We start from the raw sequence: 19,087 nt of genomic DNA, 5'->3' as shown, positions 1-19,087 counted from the left end.
TGAAAGTACATACATATGTACAGCTGACGAAATTTTGATATAAATTGCCATTGCTATATTTGTGTTCGCAACTGTAGGTATATAAAATTGCTTATTGGACGTTGCTCTCCTAGCAATTTTTAAAAAGAATCTGGAAAGGAGTCTTCACATTATTCTGCAAACGCAAGCATCCAATTTCAGCAGACACGCTAATGCGCTTAAGCTGTTACGCTTATGTGTTTCTAGGTTATGTCTTAACTTTAACGACTGCGACTACGACAATAATTATATATATATATGTATGTCTAGGGCTACGACTGTGTCTATGATTGCGAATAAGAGTATGACTATAATTTTTCACTCTTTAACTAGAATACTGTGGCGAATGTTGACATCACTAGGCTGTTAGTAAATAATCACGCAACAACAAAAACATGAAGCAAGACACACTTGTATACATGATTACATCAATCATCATTTATACACATACATACAAGGCATCAAAGAGATATTTCACACACATACATGTGGTCATCAGCCGAAATTGTTACTCACACATACACACGCATATATGTAGCTCAATTACTAAGCAGGAGATACAGCAGTTCTAGAAGGCGAAACGTCTAGACTTTAGCAGAAATATGCGAATGAAGCAACGGAGAGTATAAAAGCAGCGCAAGCTGAGCAGTCTGTAATCAGTTTGATTTAAACACGCCATCAGTTGCGAAGTGAGGCATAATTGTGAAGTATAGTTGTACTACTCCCGAAGTAGTCTAATAAAGACCATTTTACAATACAGAATATTGGAGTGATTTGGCAGAAGGTTTCAAATAAGCGTAATTTCCCTAAATTCGTTACAATACGCACTTATGTATGCCTGCACGCAGTTACGCTAACACGCTTTTACGCTGCGCTAATATGCATATACGCTCTTACCCTAGCACGTATTTACGCTGTTGTTATAATACATATTTAGCCTTTGGCTAATATCTTATTTCCGCTAATGTTTTAACGCTTTCACGTACCAAATTATTTTCCGTTACGCTCTAGTAACATTTTAGCTTATACGCCTATACATTTACGACTACAAATATAACTATATTTTACTCTTAACGCTTATGCTGAAGAATACATTTACACCAACACTCTAGTACGATAAAGCGCTGTAAGGTTAATAAGCTTTTGCGATAATGCGATCTTACGTATTTACGCTTGCACGTTGTTAAGCTTACATTTTTATACCTTTCATGAAAATGAAATCGTATATTAATTTCGTCACGAAACCTAAAATTGTAAGTCCTTAAAGGAAAATAGATAGACCACCATTAAGTATACCGAAATAATCAGGTTGAAGAGCTGAGTTGATTTAGCCATGTCCGTCTGTCCGTCTATCTGTTTGTATGCAAACTAGTCCCTCAATTTTTGAGATATCTTGATAAAATTTGGTGAGCGGGTGTATTTGGGTGTCCGATTAGACATTTGTCGGAACCGGCCGGATCGGACCACTATAGCATATATCCTCCATACAACCGATTTTTCAGAAAAAGAGGATTTTTGTAATATCTTACTCAATTTAACAGATTGAAGCTTCAAACTTCACCATACAATTTCGTATATTGCACATATTGTTGCCTGAAAAAATTAATGAGATCGGTCGTGTATATATAGTATATAGCCCCCACAACCGATTGTTCAGATAAGAAACTTTTCGTAATTGCTGCCCTATTTTAAGAGCTAGAGGCTTCAAATTTCAACGAATGCTTACGTATATAGCATATATTGTTGTCTGAAAAAATCATAGAGATCGGTGGTACATATATTATATACCCCATATAAACTGTATTTTTTTGCCCCTTTTTTACGGCTAGAAGCTTCAAAATTCATAAAATTTCATCAAATAGTTACGTTTATGTCATATATTGTTGAAATACGTGATTCGTAGTCATAGTTTTTACACGCAGACCACAAAAAACCTGAAACTTTGCATCCTCACACAAAGTACCTACCTATTTTTATACTCAGTTGAGCAGAGCTCACAGAGTATATTAACTTTGATTGGATAACGGATGGTTGTACAGGTATAAAGGAATCGAGATAGATATAGACTTCCATATATCAAAATCATCAGTATCGAAAAAAAATTCGATTGAGCCAAGTCCGTCCGTCCGTCCGTCCGTTAACACGATAACTTGAGTAAATTTTGAGGTATCTTGATGAAATTTGGTATGTAGGTTTTTGGGCACTCATCTCAGATCGCTATTTAAAATGAATGATATCGGACTATAACCACGCCCACTTTTTCGATATCGAAAATTTCGAAAAATCGAAAAAGTGCGATAATTCATTACCAAATACACATTAAGCGATGAAACTTGGTAAGTTTGTTGAACTTATGACGCAGAATAGAAAATTGGTAAAATTTTGGACAATGGGCGTGGCACCGCCCACTTTTAAAAGAAGGTAATTTAGAAGTTTTGCAAGCTGTTATTTGGCAGTCGTTGAAGATATCATGATGAAATTTGGCAGGAACGTTACTCTTATTACTCTATGACTGCTTACTAAAAATTAGCAAAATCGGAGAACGACCACGCCCACTTTTAAAAAAATTTTTTTTTTAAATTAAAATTTTAAAAGAAAAGTTAATATCTTTACAGTATATAAGTAAATTATGCCAACATTCAACTCCAGTAATGATATGGTGCAACAAAATACAAAAATAAAAGAAAATTTCAAAATGGGCGTGGCTCCGCCCTTTTTCATTTAATTTGTCTAGGATACTTTTAATGCCATAAGTCGAACAAAAATTTACCAATCCTTGTGAAATTTGGTAAAGGCTTAGATTCTAGAACGATAACTGTTTTCTGTAAAAAAGGGCGAAATCGGTTGAAGCCGCGCCCATTTTTTATACACAGTCGTCCGTCTGTCCTTCCGCTCGGCCTTTAACACGATAACTTGAGCAAAAATCGATATATCTTTACTAAACTCAGTTCACGTACTTATCTGAACTCACTTTGTATTGGTGTAAAAATGGCCGAAATCCGACTATGACCACGCCCACTTTTTCGATATCGAAAATCACGAAAAATGAAAAAATGCCATAATTATATACCAAATACGAAAAAAGGGATGAAACATGGTAATTGTATTGGTCTATTGACGCAAAATATAACTTTAGAAAAAAACTTGGTAAAATGGGTGTGACACCTACCATATTAAGTAGAAGAAAATGAAAAAGTTTTGCAGGGCGAAATCAAAAGCCCTTGGAATCTTGGAAGGAATACTGTTCGTGGTATTACATATATAAATAAATTAGCGGTACCCGACAGATGAAGTTCTGGATCACCCTGGTCTACATTTTGGTCGATATCTCGAAAACGCCTTCACATATACAACTAAGGGCCACTCCCTTTTAAAACCCTCATTAATACCTTTAATTTGATACCCGTATCGTACAAACACATTCCAGAATCACCCCTGGTCCACGTTTATGGCGATATCTCGAAAAGGCGTCCACATATAGAACTAAGGTACACTCCTTTTTAAAATACTCATTAACACCTTTCATTTGATACCCATATCGTACAAAAAAATTCTAGAGTCACCCCTGGCCCACCTTTATGGCGATATCTCGAAACGGCGTCCACCTATGGAAATAAGGATCACTCCCTTTTAAAATACTCATTAACACCTTTCGTTTGATACCCATATTGTACAAACATATTCTAGGGTCACCCCTGGTCCACCTTTATGGCGATATCTCGAAACGGCGTCCACCTATGGAAATAAGGATCACTCCCTTTTAAAATACTCATTAACACCTTTCTTTTGATACCCATATTGTACAAACAAATTCTAGAGTCAACCCTGATCCACCTTTATGGCGATATCCCTAAATGGCGTCCACCTATAGAACTATGGCCCACTCCCTCATAAAATACTCTTTAATGCCTTTCATTTGATACACATGTCATACAAACACATTCCAGGGTTTCCCTCGGTTCATTTTCCTACATGGCTATTTTCCCTTATGTTGTCACCATAGCTCTCAACTGAGTATGTAATGTTCGGTTACACCCGAACTTAACCTTCCTTACTGGTTTATTTTATATTTATCTTAAAAATCGTTTAGGTATGTAGATCTGTTCACTATATATTTCTTATCTTATACATCCGATTATTCGGAGATTACGAATGGGATAAGATTATTGTTCAGCCCCATTCATGAAAGGTATGAAGTCTTCGGCACAGCCGAGGACAGTCCCGTCCTTACTTGTTAAGTTAAGCTTTATGCTTACGCAGACAAGTTTATATGCTGGGTTTTACACTTAAGCTTATACTCCTACCGGAGTGGTGGAGTGTTAGCGTGCTCCACAATTAACGGCTTTACTTTTTCCATCTTTGTGGTTTCATGGTCTATTACTTTCTATAGCCTAATGGTTTGGGCCATAAAGCAATAATCTTTCTTCAATGATCACTTGGAGGTAGGAGTCAAATTTTTTTCCACTTCTTTTTTCAGTTTGGCGAGCGGTTAAGTTCTGCAGCTTGTATAACTTTCTCCAGCATCACATAAAAGAAATGCCACGATAGGGGTCACACTATCTGAAACTTCGTTTAATTTCCCAATTATAACTGAGCTAATGGTGTACATGCAGCTTATTTTCGTGCTGTCAAAGGCGGCTTTAAAATCGACAAACAGGTGATGTGTGTCAATTCTTTTTTCGTCGGGGTTTTTCCAAGAATTGTGGCATGACAGATTGGTCGATGGTAGGTTTACTGGGCCTGAAGCCGCACTTTCAAGGTCCAATCAGCTGATTCACGGGAGATACGAAGATTGGGTGGGACTCATAGATATGTTCACGGCAGTCTACGGAAATCGTCCAAGACTAGCTCTGGTGCGAAAAATATACCAACTGCGGCAAAAGACAAGAGGTCCATTACAGATGATCAACCAATACCCGCTTACTGATGAAATCTTCCAATTAGGCTGGGACGCATTGAAAGCTTGATACAAAAATCGAGTGATATTGGTGGATAGTCAATTGAAAATTCTTTTCAGTCTTCAGCAAATATATAAGCTGCTATAAAGAAAGTATGTACCCCAACTTTACTACGATATGTTAATTTTTCTTCGAGTTATGGCTCCCGAAACATAGAAAATTGGGTAGTCAAAAAGGGGCAGTGTTACGCCCATTTTCAAATATTTTAATACATATTTTCTAACTTTTTGTTATAATTCCATTTAGAAAGTAAATTACCATTGATATTAAGCTCTTTTTATACTCAGCTGAGCAGAGCTCACAGAGTATATTAATTTTGTTCGCATAGAGGTACCCCGTAACGGCATAAACTAATCGAGAAGATATAGACTTCTATATATTAAAATGATCTAGGCAAACAAAGTCATTCATTTAGACATGTCCGTCCGACCGTCCGTCCGTCTGCCCGTAAACACGATAACTTGAGTAAATTTTGAGGTATCTTAATGAAATTTGGTTTTTAAGTTCCTGGGTACCCATCTCAGATAGCTATTTAAAATGAACGAAATCGGACTATAACCACGCCCACTTTTTCGAAATCGAAAATTTAGAAAAACCGAAAAAGTGCGATAATTCATTACCAAAGACGGATAAAGCGATGAAACTTGGTAGGTGGGTTGACCTTATGACGCATAATAGAAAATTAGTAAAATTTTGGTAATTTAAAAGTTTTGCAAGCTGTAATTTGCCAGCGGAATGTGTAATGTTCGGTTACACCCGAACTTAGCCTTCCTTACTTGTTGTATTGGTCTACGATCCTTTTAAATAAATGTGGGCATGGTCCTTAACCGATCTCATCCATTTTTTGTAGAAATACTTCCTGCTATTAGGTATACCCAATCTTATTACGATCCGTTAATTTTTCTTCGAGTTGCGGCTCCTGAATAATGGAAAAATGCTTAGTTATAAAAAGGGTGGTGCCACGCCCCTTTTCAAAAATTTAAATTTTTTCCCATTTCTTGTCATAACTCCACTTGGGAAAAGAAATACTATTGATATAAAACCCTTTTCAAAGATATAGCTTATTTTACTCGTCCACGACCCTTTTATATATCTTTTATATAAAAGTGGCGGCCACCGTGGTGTGATGGTAGCGTGCTCCGCCTACCACACCGTATGCCCTGGGTTCGAACCCCGGGCAAAGCAACATCAAAATTTTAGAAATAAGGTTTTTCAATTAGAAGACAATTTTTCTAAGCGGGGTCGCCCTTCGGCAGCGTTTGGCAAGCGCTCCGAGTGTATTTGTGCCATGAAAAGCTCTCAGTGAAAACTCATCTGCCTTGCAGATGCCGTTCGGAGTCGGCATAAAACATGTAGGTTCCGTCTGGCCAATTTGTAGGGAAAATCAAGAGGAGCACGACGCAAATTGGAAGAGCAGCTCGGCCTTAGATCTCTTCGGAGGTTATTGCGCCTTACATTTTTTTATTTATAAAAGTGGGGGTGGTTCTTAACCGATTTCGTAAATTTTTTCGAAGCATTCCTTATAGTAAAGGCAACCTCTCTGCCGAATTGTTTTATGATAGGTTTAACGCTTTTTGATTTATGATTAATAAAATTTGTAAAATTGAGTGGGGGGTGCCAAGCCCATTTTCCAAAATTGCTTCAAATTTTTATCAAGAGCTTCACTAACAGTACATAGATCAAATTTCAGCATTCTAAGTGTATTATTTGCCAAATAATTAGGTTTTTGGTGTTTTCAAAATGTTATATATATAAAAAGTGGGTGTAGTTGTCATCAGATTTCGCTCATTTTAAATAGCATTTATTAAAATTTTCATTATTTTGGGGGCGAAATTCCTATGGTGAAAAAACATTACCATTTTGAAAATTAAGTTTTTTAATAGCACCCTGTGTTACACCAATTCTTTTAACTTTTCTTTTTCTACCGTTGCTGTTCTTTCTGTCATGCTTTTCATCAACATTTAATCATATTCATCAACATCACAGCCATCATCCTAATCACAATTCTACTTCTTTTTATTCACAATCCTTTTGTTTCTGCTTCTTTACCCTTACCTCTCCTTTTTTCTTCTTCTGACAATGTAAGCAATTACACGCACGTCCCTGGATTCACCCCGGCCCGCAAGCAAAGGTCTACACAGATCAATACGAAATCGTTTTAGCTAAAGTTCAGTTCACAATTAACTAAAATAAAGCAAAAATAAAATGCAGTCTTTTAAATTTTACTACAAATTTTGCTTGTTTGTCTGCTTCACTTGTCACCCACTTTAAGAGCCCATCAGCCAACACAAATCAAAGCAAACGATTTTATCTCGTGAAAAATCAAACACGTCATGTCAACAATCGGAAGTCACCGTGTATTTGCCTTAATGTTTGCTAACTAACTAAAATAGCCAGAGAAGAGCGCGAATGTTACGAATCAGAAATCAATGAATATTTTTGCATTTTGTTTTTTGCACAATTCTCATATTCTACAAGCACTTGTACATACGTAAGCTCGTTTCTCATTTTTTATGTGTTTTTGTTAGCACTACACTCCTGTTGCACTCCGTCAGACGGACTCACCATGTATGCGCCGCTGCTCGATTGCAAAGCACTTCAATAAGCATGTATTTCCGTTGCTGGGCGTGTTTGGTAGGCGTGGTGGTATATCACAGCAGTCATTACCACCGGTTAGGCCTAACACATTTAACAGTATCCTTTCCGTTTGTAAGTTCGTTGGTTCGTTCATTCGTCTTTACAAAATCAAACACAGCGATGAGAAAAAGCTATGCACTTTTGCAATGCTTTTTTGTTTAATGTATTTACTCCACCGCTATATCCCTAAAAGTCTGCACTCATCTAAGATATACAGCAACAACTTTTGTATTGAACGAAGTCAACATAGATTATTACGAATATGAAAGAATACGAAGACAATGTATTAAAATTAGTCAATGCATAGTGTTCAATCTTGATGAAGGGAATACAAATTAATCGTTAAGTAAATAAGAGAATATACATGTGTAATAATAAGTACTTGTATTACTAAGAAATTAAAAGTACTGAAAAGTTTGCACTTTTTTCGAGAGCATTTCTTAAATATTGAAAAATAAACCCTTTAAATGCGTTTCGCAAAATTTACCTATAGGGAAATTTGTATTTTTTTACGGAAAATTTATAATAAAGCGCGATAAGCAGTATTTTTAAGCAAATGGGAGCAATATCCTGCGCAAACAAAAATTTCCCCTTTTTTGGGAAATTTTTTATATTTTTGTTTATCACTTTGAAATCAACGGAAATATTAATTTGCTACGGATTGCGTTTAAAAAAGTTGATTAATATGAATTTTCGTCATAAATTGAAATAATATTTTGAATAAATGAGTACTAAATGGCATATGAAGCGAATATACCTAGTTTTCAGCATATTTACAGACGCTCCGAACGTTTGCTACAATTCGCAGTAAAATGATAGTGAGAGGAGCATACTAAACGAAAAATTTCTCGCAAGGCATTTTATGAACCTTGCATGAAGTTTAAAGTAGTTTAAGGTGTAGATTTAAGATATTCGTTCGATTTTTAGTTTTTTATGTAAATGCAAACAATATATTGAGTAAACTAGAATTTCCCCTTTTGGGTAATTGTTTACATAGTTTTTTCCTTTTAGCTAAAATATGTCACAAGATTATCTTCGACTTTTAGCGTTAACTTAAGCTACCGCAAAGATTTATTGAGTACCAAATTGCATATGGAATATCTGTAAATATATTTTCCTGGTTTTACTAAGGCTCCGGCCAAATTCAACGAAGATGAAGATCCAACATCAGCACATGAAATGGTTTCGAATAAATTGAGCTTGAATCTGGAATACTAAAGGAGCGATTTTTAAAATGTCTCCCAAAAATTGTGCAAGCAATAGTCTTCTAAGAACATACTAAAGAATAAATTTTATGCAGAGAGCTTGTGCTCCCGTTTTTATAATAACTTAAACATTGTGGTAGAAAAAATTCCCTTCAGGGAAATTTATATTTTCTATGCAAATTTAAAATATTAAGTTTATTTCAATATTTTTAAACAATATCTGGAAGTAAAATAAAATTTCCCTTTTTTGGGAAATTTTATATTTCAGTTTTAACACTTCAAAAAAAATGCTGAAACTCGATTGTCAGGCAGTGTTTAAGTAGTTAAATTAAGGATGATTATGGTTAATCCAACCAGCAAAGAAACTGTAAGAACAAAACAAGTAAGGAAGGCTAAGTTCGGGTGTAACCGAACATTTTTAAATTTTCTTTTGTTTTTGTATTTTGTTGCACCATATCATTACTGGAGTTGAATGTTGACATAATTTACTTATATACTGTAAACATTGAATTAAAATCTTTTTTTTTTTAAAGTGGGCGTGTTCGTCATCCGGTTTTGCTAATTTTTATTTAGCACATATATAGTAATAGTAGTAACGTGCCTGCCAAATTTCATCATGATATCTTCAACGACTGCCAAATTACAGCTTGCAAAACTTTTAAATTACCTTCTTTTAAAAGTGGGCGGTGCCACGCCCATTGTCCAAAATTTTACTAATTTTCTATTTTGCGTCATAAGGTCAGCGCACCTACCAAGTTTCATCGCTTTAGCTGTCCTTTAATGAATTATACCTCAAAATTTACTCAAGTTATCGTGTTTACGGACGGACGGACGGACATGGCTAAATGAATTTCTTTTTTCGCCCAGATCATTTTGATATATAGAAGTCTATATCTATCTCGATTAGTTTATGCCGTTACGGATTACCGTTATGCGAACAAAGCTAATATACTCTGTGACCTCTGCTCAGCTGAGTATAATGAGAGTACGTCAGCTTGGTGTCAATATCCCTCTGATTGATTGAATAATACCGTTGTACCTGATCCACTAACTAATTTGAAGTTGATATCACTGGAAGATTATTTGGAATCATAAACAAAAATTACCCTTTCTTCTGTCTCATGACACCACAAAATTAGACACTGTGCGCAGTAGAAATAGATAAAAGCTGAAAATGGTAAATAAGATTTGAGGTGAACGTGGCAATGGTGCTATCCTACTTGACTTAGGACTGCCTGGATGAGATGACGACTGTTTGCTCTGGTTTTGTGAGTGAATCGAAAAGTTGATAATGTGAATAGGAAATGGATATGCTACGAAGGAGTGGAGCTGCCAAGCTAACCGACTATTTAGTATTCTTTATTCAATTCTTTTTCTGCTATGCATATAACAACTAAACTTTTCCATCCATGTGCCAGCCAGCCATTCAACATTATTACACCAACAATCATTCCAGTACAGACACCTCACACAACTCTCATTGATGTTCGTGCTTAATCGTGCCATTGCATGCCAAGTTCTTGGCGTGAGCTCGTCAAAGTCGAGGCTATGAATACCAAAGCGCCAAGCAGACTGCATTAACTGCAGCAGACGAAGAAACTGATGGTTTGGTGTGGCTGGGGTGTAACACGCAAAGACTAGCTGGCAAGCGGCTGGTAGGTTATAGCGTTGACATATTTGGCTCAACAAACTAAAACTAAATCGAAGGTACATAGACAAAACATCGAGACCAGGATAAAAATAATGCAAGAGTTACGCGCCAAAGAGATGGAATAAGTGGTCCAAAAGAGAAGAACGAGCAAAAAGTAACTAAGAAAAAATGCTGAAATTGTATGAAAGTTCTCGTCGTAAAAATGCATAGAACTCATATTCAGTTGACACTCATTTAAAAATTTACTTAATTGGTTTTAGGTAAAGTTTTATGCTACGACGATACGCAGACAGGAAGACACGGCATTGCCCGTAGACCGTTCGTCGACAAGATAACGAGGAGGGATTCGAGAAGTTGTTGAGCGCAATACAAAGCTTTGTAGCTAGACAGCTTCTCCAACTCAATTGGCAATTTCAACAAGTTCTTTAAAGTATGAGAGGTGGGGTGGGATGGCTAGAAAATTAGGCATGGTCACATCAAATCATTATTTGCAGTCAATCCAGATACTGTTTGCTACGCTGGCGCTGTAGGTATAGTTTTAAGCCGCTTCTACAACAAATGATTTTTACGCTTCGAAAGCCATTTCTGGCACATAGCTTTTGGCCTTAGTCGACCGCTACCAATCCCTCCAAAATCAAGCTCAGAGCTGACAGAAAACCCCGTGACCAAGCATCCTTTTTAAATTCGAACCATTCGTGAGCCAGTTAACTGATCAAGTGTTACAGTTGGGTCCATCTCCCAATTCCTCTCTCGACGGAATCAAGGTGTTTATTCCGCCTACCTGTGATTAAGTTAGTAAGAACGATGGAGAGCCCAAGTCTGAGCCCACATTACGAAGCTTTGTCAACATTCAGGGCATAGCCGTATTGCTGCTGTTGTTGTTGTATTAACGATGAAGACACTCCCCGATGGTTTTCGGAAGTGTTATGGATGCTGATGATTCTTTGCCGGTTATAGATCCGGTATGTTCGCCAAATCGGCCATAGAAGTATAGAGTCATCAAATATTGAACGCAATGACTACCTAATTCCCTACCTTCGGCTCGATGGGTTTCCACGATAGAGGTGGATGGTTGGCACAAGTACCCTAAAATGGCAAACGAGGCGATACACGTATATACCGATGGCTCCAAAAGTAATTGAAAGAGTAGGGCCGGAAATAAACAGACCTACAAGCTGCCATGTCACTGTAGTATTTTTCAAGAGGCAGTAGAAACATTGGAGGAATATAAAATGCAGCCGCGTCAATTTTTGCAATTGACAGACAAGCAGCAACTAAGGTTACGAGAGATTATAGCACAACATCTAAACGTGTGTTAGAGTGTAGACATACATCTATATTGCGTCCCAGGACATATGGGAATAAAAAAGCGGATGAACTAGCTAAAAATAGCGCATCGCGAAATTAAAAGAAGGTGAGAGCTGCAAATGATCGACAAAGAAAACGAAAGAAAAGAAAACGATGGAGCACGCTCGCAACGCTAAGGCACTAGCTATTAGGAGTGGCGTAGCTATCAGTTCTAGAAACAGCAAGTAGCATAGGTCCTAAAAAGCTTCTAGTATTTGCAAATAGGATGGAGTTATTTTATTACATACATATGTCCTGGTTTTTGATGGGGGTTTTCAGTTTAGTCGGTACACAAATTTCTGGTAACACTATGGAATCATTCAGCCTGTTCAACCTATTCTAACTTTCGTCTTTATTAAAGCTTAACTGCAAACAAGCGCTTTAACATAACCCAAATTTATTCACGTCTTTCGGTTTTACCGCATACAGATCTTGGCTGTCCCTCAGAATTATTAAACCGGTGCTATCTTTTCAGATGCACTAAATTCAGAGCACCAAGAGATTCAACACTGCTAATCTGGAAATAAGCTTTTGGTTCGGCAAATCAAGTTTTGTTTTACATGTCATCACTTTTTTAGTACCACAAATCTGTAACTCAATGAAGAGTTCATAGTTATCAGTGGTACCGGATCGTACCGGATCTGCATCCGGCAAAGGACCATCTACATCGATAACACTCCCCAAGGCCTTCGGGGAGTGTCCTTATCGCTACAACGATAACAACAACAGAAACAAATGCCATTCGAAACCAAGAGCGATCGGTAAAAAAAATTTATAAATAAAAAATGCACACTGTGTTCTTGCACCATAGATTTTTCAGAATTTGTTTCACAAGCACTTTCTATCATTGACTGAAAATCTTACGTTGCGTTAATTACAAAACCGATAAATGTTGTTGTATCACGCTTTGATTTTGATTTATTACACTATTTATTATTATTTTTTTACACGTTTGCTTTGCTTCTTTGTTCTTGAAAACTAACGCAAAATTTATAAAAGCCACTTTGAAGCTATTCAACCCGTAGAAAAAAGATAAAAATAATAAATAATTAACTGGAAAGTTGTTCGGTTTATGACTGTTCGATCTAAACTGATGGAATCTGATTTATACAAGTGGTGAAGAAAACACTATATGATTGACTAAGGAAAAAGAAAAGAGCATCTAAAAACAAATACATATACAGCAGCGAACAGAAAGATAGCAGTGTCAATTTTTTGTATTTCCAAGTAACCTCAATTAAATTTTTATTTTTTTATTTTGAGGAAAAACTTCTATTAATTTTGTAATTGAAACTATACAAACGCAACTCAAAAACGTTTTCGAAAAAATTTGAAAATTCGAGAAAATGTTACGAATATTTCAAAATTTTTATTTGAGTTTTTTTGAATTTTTTTGAGTATGCAGTTTGTAGCCCAATCAATGTTTAGTCTTACAAAGTACAAGTTGTAGGTTTCTCAAAAATTGCATTGGCTTTTGAATTTTTTCCGAAAAGTATTTTAAATTCTTATTCATACAAAGTGTGAAAATATAGAAGTAAATCTAAAACACCTTTCGGAAAAAAATTTTGAAAAATCAATGTACTAAAATTGATTGGGCTACAAAGCTGCGTAATCAAAACAAATTCACAAAACTCTAAAAAAAAAGATCGAAATTTGGGTAAAATTTTCTCGACTGTCTTTAACTTTTTCAAAATTTGAAAAATCAACGCAAACTTTCTCAGACCTATAACTTGTGGGCTTCATAACCTGCATATTAAAAAAATCACAAAACTCCAAAAAAAAGTTCGAAATTTGGGTAAAATTTTCTCGAATTTTAACACTGTTTCGAAAACGTTTTTGATATTGGTTTGCATAGTTACAGTAACAAAATTCATAGAAGTTTTTTCGTAAAATATCGAAAATAAGAGAAAAGAATTTAACTAAAAAAAAATGTCACTGCTATTTCGCTGTTCCCTGCTGTAGGTATGCACACATAAAATAGCAACAAAAATTTGTTTACAAATTTTAACAGTTATTTTTACTTTTTATTTTTTTATATTTTTGTTAAAAGTAGAAAAAATTTTAATAAATTTTATAATGAAAACAAGTATCAAAAAGGCAAATCAGGGGGGGGGGGGGGGGGGGTCTATGAAGTGATGAAATTAAATAACATAAAAATCATACAAAAATTTGTTCAAATGTATGAAAACTCATTTTCATTTTATCACTTCACAGAACGTGCATTGCCACCAAGTTTCAAAAATATTTTCGAAAAATTTCAGAAGTTTTTAAAAATATTTATAATTTTTTTAATTTAGAATTTTCAGCTACCTTTTGAATATTTACGCAGTTTTGTAGTTTTATTTATTTTGGTTTAAAAAGAATTTACCTTATTACGGACCTCCAAAATGTTCATATTTTAAGTTTTCATATAAAAGGAAAATTTTTAACACTCTTCGAAAAAAAGTTTCCAAAATCGATGCTAATTTCAAGCGATTTCAAACTTGTACGTTGTTAGATAAACATAAACTGGACTAAAAACTGCATACTCAATAAGTTGATAGCAGAAGTTTTCTCAAAGACCAAACTAAAGAACCCTATAAGGAACCAGGACCCACGTTAAAAAAATAACTTTGTCCTTTCTACGACCTATGCCACTTACTGCTTTCACATTATAGCTTGCTTCGTAACCTGGCGAGCGCAGGGCACAAGCACAAAACGTGCCCAATCATTTCCTACCCCAACTCGCACTTCATTTATCTGCTTTCACTGACTGTGCCTAATTTAAAATCAAAAAAAAAAAAAATTTCAGAAGTTTTTAAAAATATTTATAATTTTTTTAATTTAGAATTTTCAGCTACTTTTTGAATATTTACGCAGTTTTGTAGTTTTATTTATTTTGGTTTAAAAAGAATTTACCTTATTACGGACCTCCAAAGTGTTCATATTTTAAATTTTCATATAGAAGGAAAATTTTTAACACCCTTCGAAAAAAAGTTTCCAAAATCGATGCTAATTTCAAGCGATTTCAAACTTGTACTTTGTTAGATAAACATAAACTGGACTAAAAACTGCATACTCAATAAGCTGATACCAGAAGTTTTCTCAAAGACCAAACTAAAGAACCCTATAAGGAACCAGGACCCACGTTAAAAAATAACTTCGTCCTTTCTACGACCTATGCCACTTACTGCTTTCACATTATAGCTTGCTTCGTAACCTGGCGAGCGCAGGGCACAAGCACAAAACGTGCCCAATCATTTCCTACCCCAACTCGCACTTCATTTATCTGCTTTCACTGACTGTGCCTAATTTAAAAACATGTGAAGCTAGAAGGCAGTCTTTCCGTTTTTTCATTGATAAGAGTAACATTGTTAGTATAAGGTTGTAAGACCTGCAAATGCCCGTCGACACTTTGCAGCTCCGTCTTTTCTATTTGGTCGATCATGTGCAACTCTCGCCATCTTTCAACCCCGCCTGGTTGGGACGGTACACGTATTTAGCTAGCTCCTCTGCTATTTCATTTCCATCTTATGCCCAGGGACCCAATATAGATGCTTAATTTTCCTAATCCCGATTTTTTTCAGGGATTGCTTACACTCTAATACACTTTCAGATGTTGTAGATTAATGCCTTAACTGCTGTTTGGCTGTCTATGTAAAAATTTGGACGGCTGCAGTTGATTTTCCCACAGTGTCTATTCACTACTTTAGTAGCTACTATTTCCGCCTGACACTACAGCCATCTGACAACTGGTAGGATCTAGGTATTTCTAGATCAGCACAGTATACCACATACCCTTCCCCTTCCATTACTTTGGAACCATCGGTGTACACGTGCATCGTCTCGTCTGCCATTTGAGCGCCCTTGCGCCAACCTTTCACCTTTATTGTGGCTCTGAGAGACCCATTAAAGCGCAGGTAGGGAGTTGACTGTAATGTGACGGTTTTATTTTAAATTACATTTTTGCTGAACAGGTTTTGAAGTTGTTTACGTTATACCATTCTCAGACGTTTTTCTAAAAGTGATGTTAATAAATAAAAGACGAAAAAAAAAACTAATTGAGTTTGGCAAAAAGTTATGCTGCTATTTTTGTGTTCACAACTGTACGTGTGTAGGTACATAAATGAGAGTGCTTATGTGGAGGAGTGTGTGGATTTGAAAAAGCCCTATAGGAACTAATTTATTGGAATTATAAAAAACGCTCCAGTAATCATAGCTATATATTAAAAGAGAGCACTTGGAGTCCTTACCACTGCCCACATTGAATGTATGAAGCTATTAGTGAAAATGCGAAGAATGTGTTTCTATCGTAGTCGGGTTTAAAACGTGGGACATATCGGATTTATAACCAGTAAAAAACTTTTATCCTGATCACTTAAGATACTTGAGTGTCGAATTTGATTTGGTTGAACCTTCTATAGAATACCACCCCCTCCGTTCGTGAGAAACTTGGCGTCGCCTGCTTGAAAGAGTTGCGCTTCACAAGCCCTTGAGTCCCCGGTGTAGCCGTCCTGACACCAAAAAGGAGTACCAGCTCAAAACATTTATAGAGATAGCATAGCTTAATGACCCTTTGCAAATATGGCTGAGCTTTGGTCTAGTATCAACGTCTAGGCCTCACGTATTAAAAGCTCTACCAAATCTGTGCTTGTGCTTTTTATTAGCTTCCTAACACCCATTTGCTTTTACATGCATGAAGTCAGTAAATGATAGTACTAAATATTTTCTTACAAGTCACATATATCTCAGTGAAATTAATGAGTTCAACTGGCTCTGCTACTTGGAGAAGAAATACCTTCACTTAGTTCGAATGATTTAACTAAGCAACCATTTCTAACATCAGTTGCACTTTTCTTTGTTCTCATTTACATAATAATAAATTATTTGCTTGACGCATTCCTTTTTGAAATTATGGCGCGCTTTTGATGATTAACTCCAGTGGATGATTCATCTGACTGAACATAAAAATCAATGCGCGGCCAACAAACTATTTAAGTGCATGCATATTAGGATGGGTCGATTTTTTTAGCCTATCATGAGCAAAACTTAATTTATGGTAATTTGTAAGAAAATCGTTCACTTGGCCAACAGTTCCACGCGTTAGTGATAACTTCGCCGTCTGTTAACTTTAACATAGGTAACAGTGTGGTAAGGTTCTTTATTGATGTGTAAACATTATGAAAGGAAGGAAAGGAAAGGAAAGAAAAGGGAAGGAAAGGGAAGAAAAAGGAAAGCTATCGATAGGTTAAAAAATGTATCAATGACTTGTCGGTTTGTTATCGAAAAAATATCTATTATTTATCGGATATTTATATATATGTTATCAAAAAGTTATCGATTTATCATCGAGAGGTTATCGGATGTAACCAATTTGTTATCGAAAAATTATCGAATTTTTCTAAAAACCATTGTTATGTTTATCGGTTTTTTTAAGTTGACGATTTGTTATCGGGAAGTAATAGCTTAGTTATTAAAAACTTGTCTCTGTAGTGGTTTAGTTTAAAGCTGGAGACATTGGTGCTTTATCGGTAACCGTATCGGTAACCTTTTAACAGCTGATTCGACCAACCTTATGAGAATCAATGCAATCGATTATTGGTGCCGCTAAAGTCGTAACCGTATCGTAGCCAACCAATTGGGTTTTGGTTTACCGTCGTAACGATAAACAGCTGATTACGTTAGGGATACGGATACAGCGATACGACATACGGCACCAATGACTCCAGCTTAAAGCCTTTTACAGTTCTGAATGAAAATTACATAACTACACCTTTTTTTGATTGTCGTTAATTTTGACATCCATTTGGGCAATAATGTTAAAATAATTCAATTTACTCGACTTTTTTCCTTTATTTTAGTAAAACGTTAGTGTTTAAGCTAACGACATTCATATCATCGTCCTGAACACCAGCTACGTAAGTTCTGCTTGCTCCAAACTGGAAAAAGAAGCAGAAAAGATGAGCTTGATGGTGAATGAGGACAACACGAAGTACTTGCTGTCATCAAACAAGGAGTGAGCGCATTTGCCACGCTACAGTTGGCAGCCATAATTTCGAAATGGTAAAATATTTCGTTTATTTGGGAACCAGCAACATCATCAGCTCTGGAATCCAGCGAAGAATCGCTCTTGGCAATAAATGCTACCTTGGACTAGGTAGGCAATTGAAAATGCTCTACATGTTCTACAAGCCACTTATCGTACTCGTCAGGATATACGGTGCATAAGCACGGACCATGAGAAGTTGAGACGGCTCTGGGAGTGTTCGAGAAAAAAATTCTTCGAAAGATCTATGGATCTCTTTGCGTTGGCGACGGCGAGTACCGAAGAAGATTTAATGATGAGCTATACAAGCTTGACGCAGGTATCAACACAGTCCAGCGAATTAAATGACAGCGCCTACGCTGGCTAGGCCATGTTATGCTAACGAAAGATGATGCTCCAGCTAAGAAAATATTTTTATCGGAGTCAGCCTATAGAAGCATAGGAAGAGGGCGGCCCCCACTCCGCTGGAAGGACCAGGTGGAAAACGATTTAAACTCCCTTGGTGTGAGCTCAATTAATCCAAAGAAGAAGCGACTGGCGCGCCTTGTTGGACGGCCATAAGCGTTTAAACGGTTAAACGGCAATTAAGTAAGTAAGTATGTATATATTGTGACGAATATTAGCATAACTAAGCTGCTACTAAATAAATGCACAACAACAATAAAGCAGCCATTCTTATGTAGACGGCGGCGAAGAGCTATGTCACACACACATATGTAGTCATCAGCCGAAGTAATAACCACACATACACACGCATATGGCTATAAACTACAAATATACATGTACTTATGCTGGTAACTTACCAAGCATGACTTACAACTGTTCGCGAAATTACTAGACTTTAGGAGAAACGGGGGAACGAGGAAACCGAGAGTATAAAAGCAGCACAAGCTAGTAATAACGAATGAGTTTTGATTTAAGCACACTATTAGTTGTGAAGTATAATTGTGAAGTACTACTCCCAAAGTAATCTAAATAAAGCCCAGAATGCAACACTGAATATTGGAGTGATTTATTCAACAATTTAGCGATTCGAACGTTAGCAAAAGGTTTCAAATAAGCGGAATTTCCCTAAATTCGTTACAATATAATACAGGTTAATTGAATTTATTTGCATTCGTGTTTTATTTTTATTTGCAAGACCGAAACTCGAGAATCTATGTAGTACACAATTCCATCGAAGCTTTTAGGCAATCATAAAAAATGTTTAGATACACATTTTTAAAGTTTTCTCAATACTTTCGAC

The 19,087-nt window shown here is 36.1% G+C and overlaps 1 protein-coding gene across 21 annotated transcripts in view; it reads right to left on the bottom strand.

The window, feature by feature from the left end:
* The window catches only part of cic (Putative transcription factor capicua), a 227,748-nt gene that overhangs the window by 63,067 nt on the left and 145,594 nt on the right, over positions 1-19,087 (bottom strand). The window contains exons 1-2 of one of the 21 annotated variants that reach the window (XM_067789663.1): positions 12,681-12,781; positions 14-252 (exon numbers count right to left, since the gene is read on the bottom strand). The exons of 16 other annotated variants lie outside the window; for them this stretch is intronic. The gene's annotated coding sequence lies outside the window, so the exon portion shown is untranslated. Of the gene's footprint in view, positions 1-13; positions 253-7,031; positions 7,315-12,236; positions 12,281-12,680; positions 12,892-19,087 lie in introns of those variants that run through there. 4 more of the 21 variants (XM_067789684.1, XM_067789654.1, XM_067789692.1 and 1 more) reach the window with 4 other exon arrangements.

The sequence above is a fragment of the Eurosta solidaginis genome, chromosome 1, assembly GCF_040869045.1.
Source record: "Eurosta solidaginis isolate ZX-2024a chromosome 1, ASM4086904v1, whole genome shotgun sequence".
Classification (NCBI taxonomy): Eukaryota; Metazoa; Arthropoda; class Insecta; order Diptera; family Tephritidae; genus Eurosta; species Eurosta solidaginis.
This window is presented reverse-complemented; position numbering and strand designations above follow the sequence as displayed.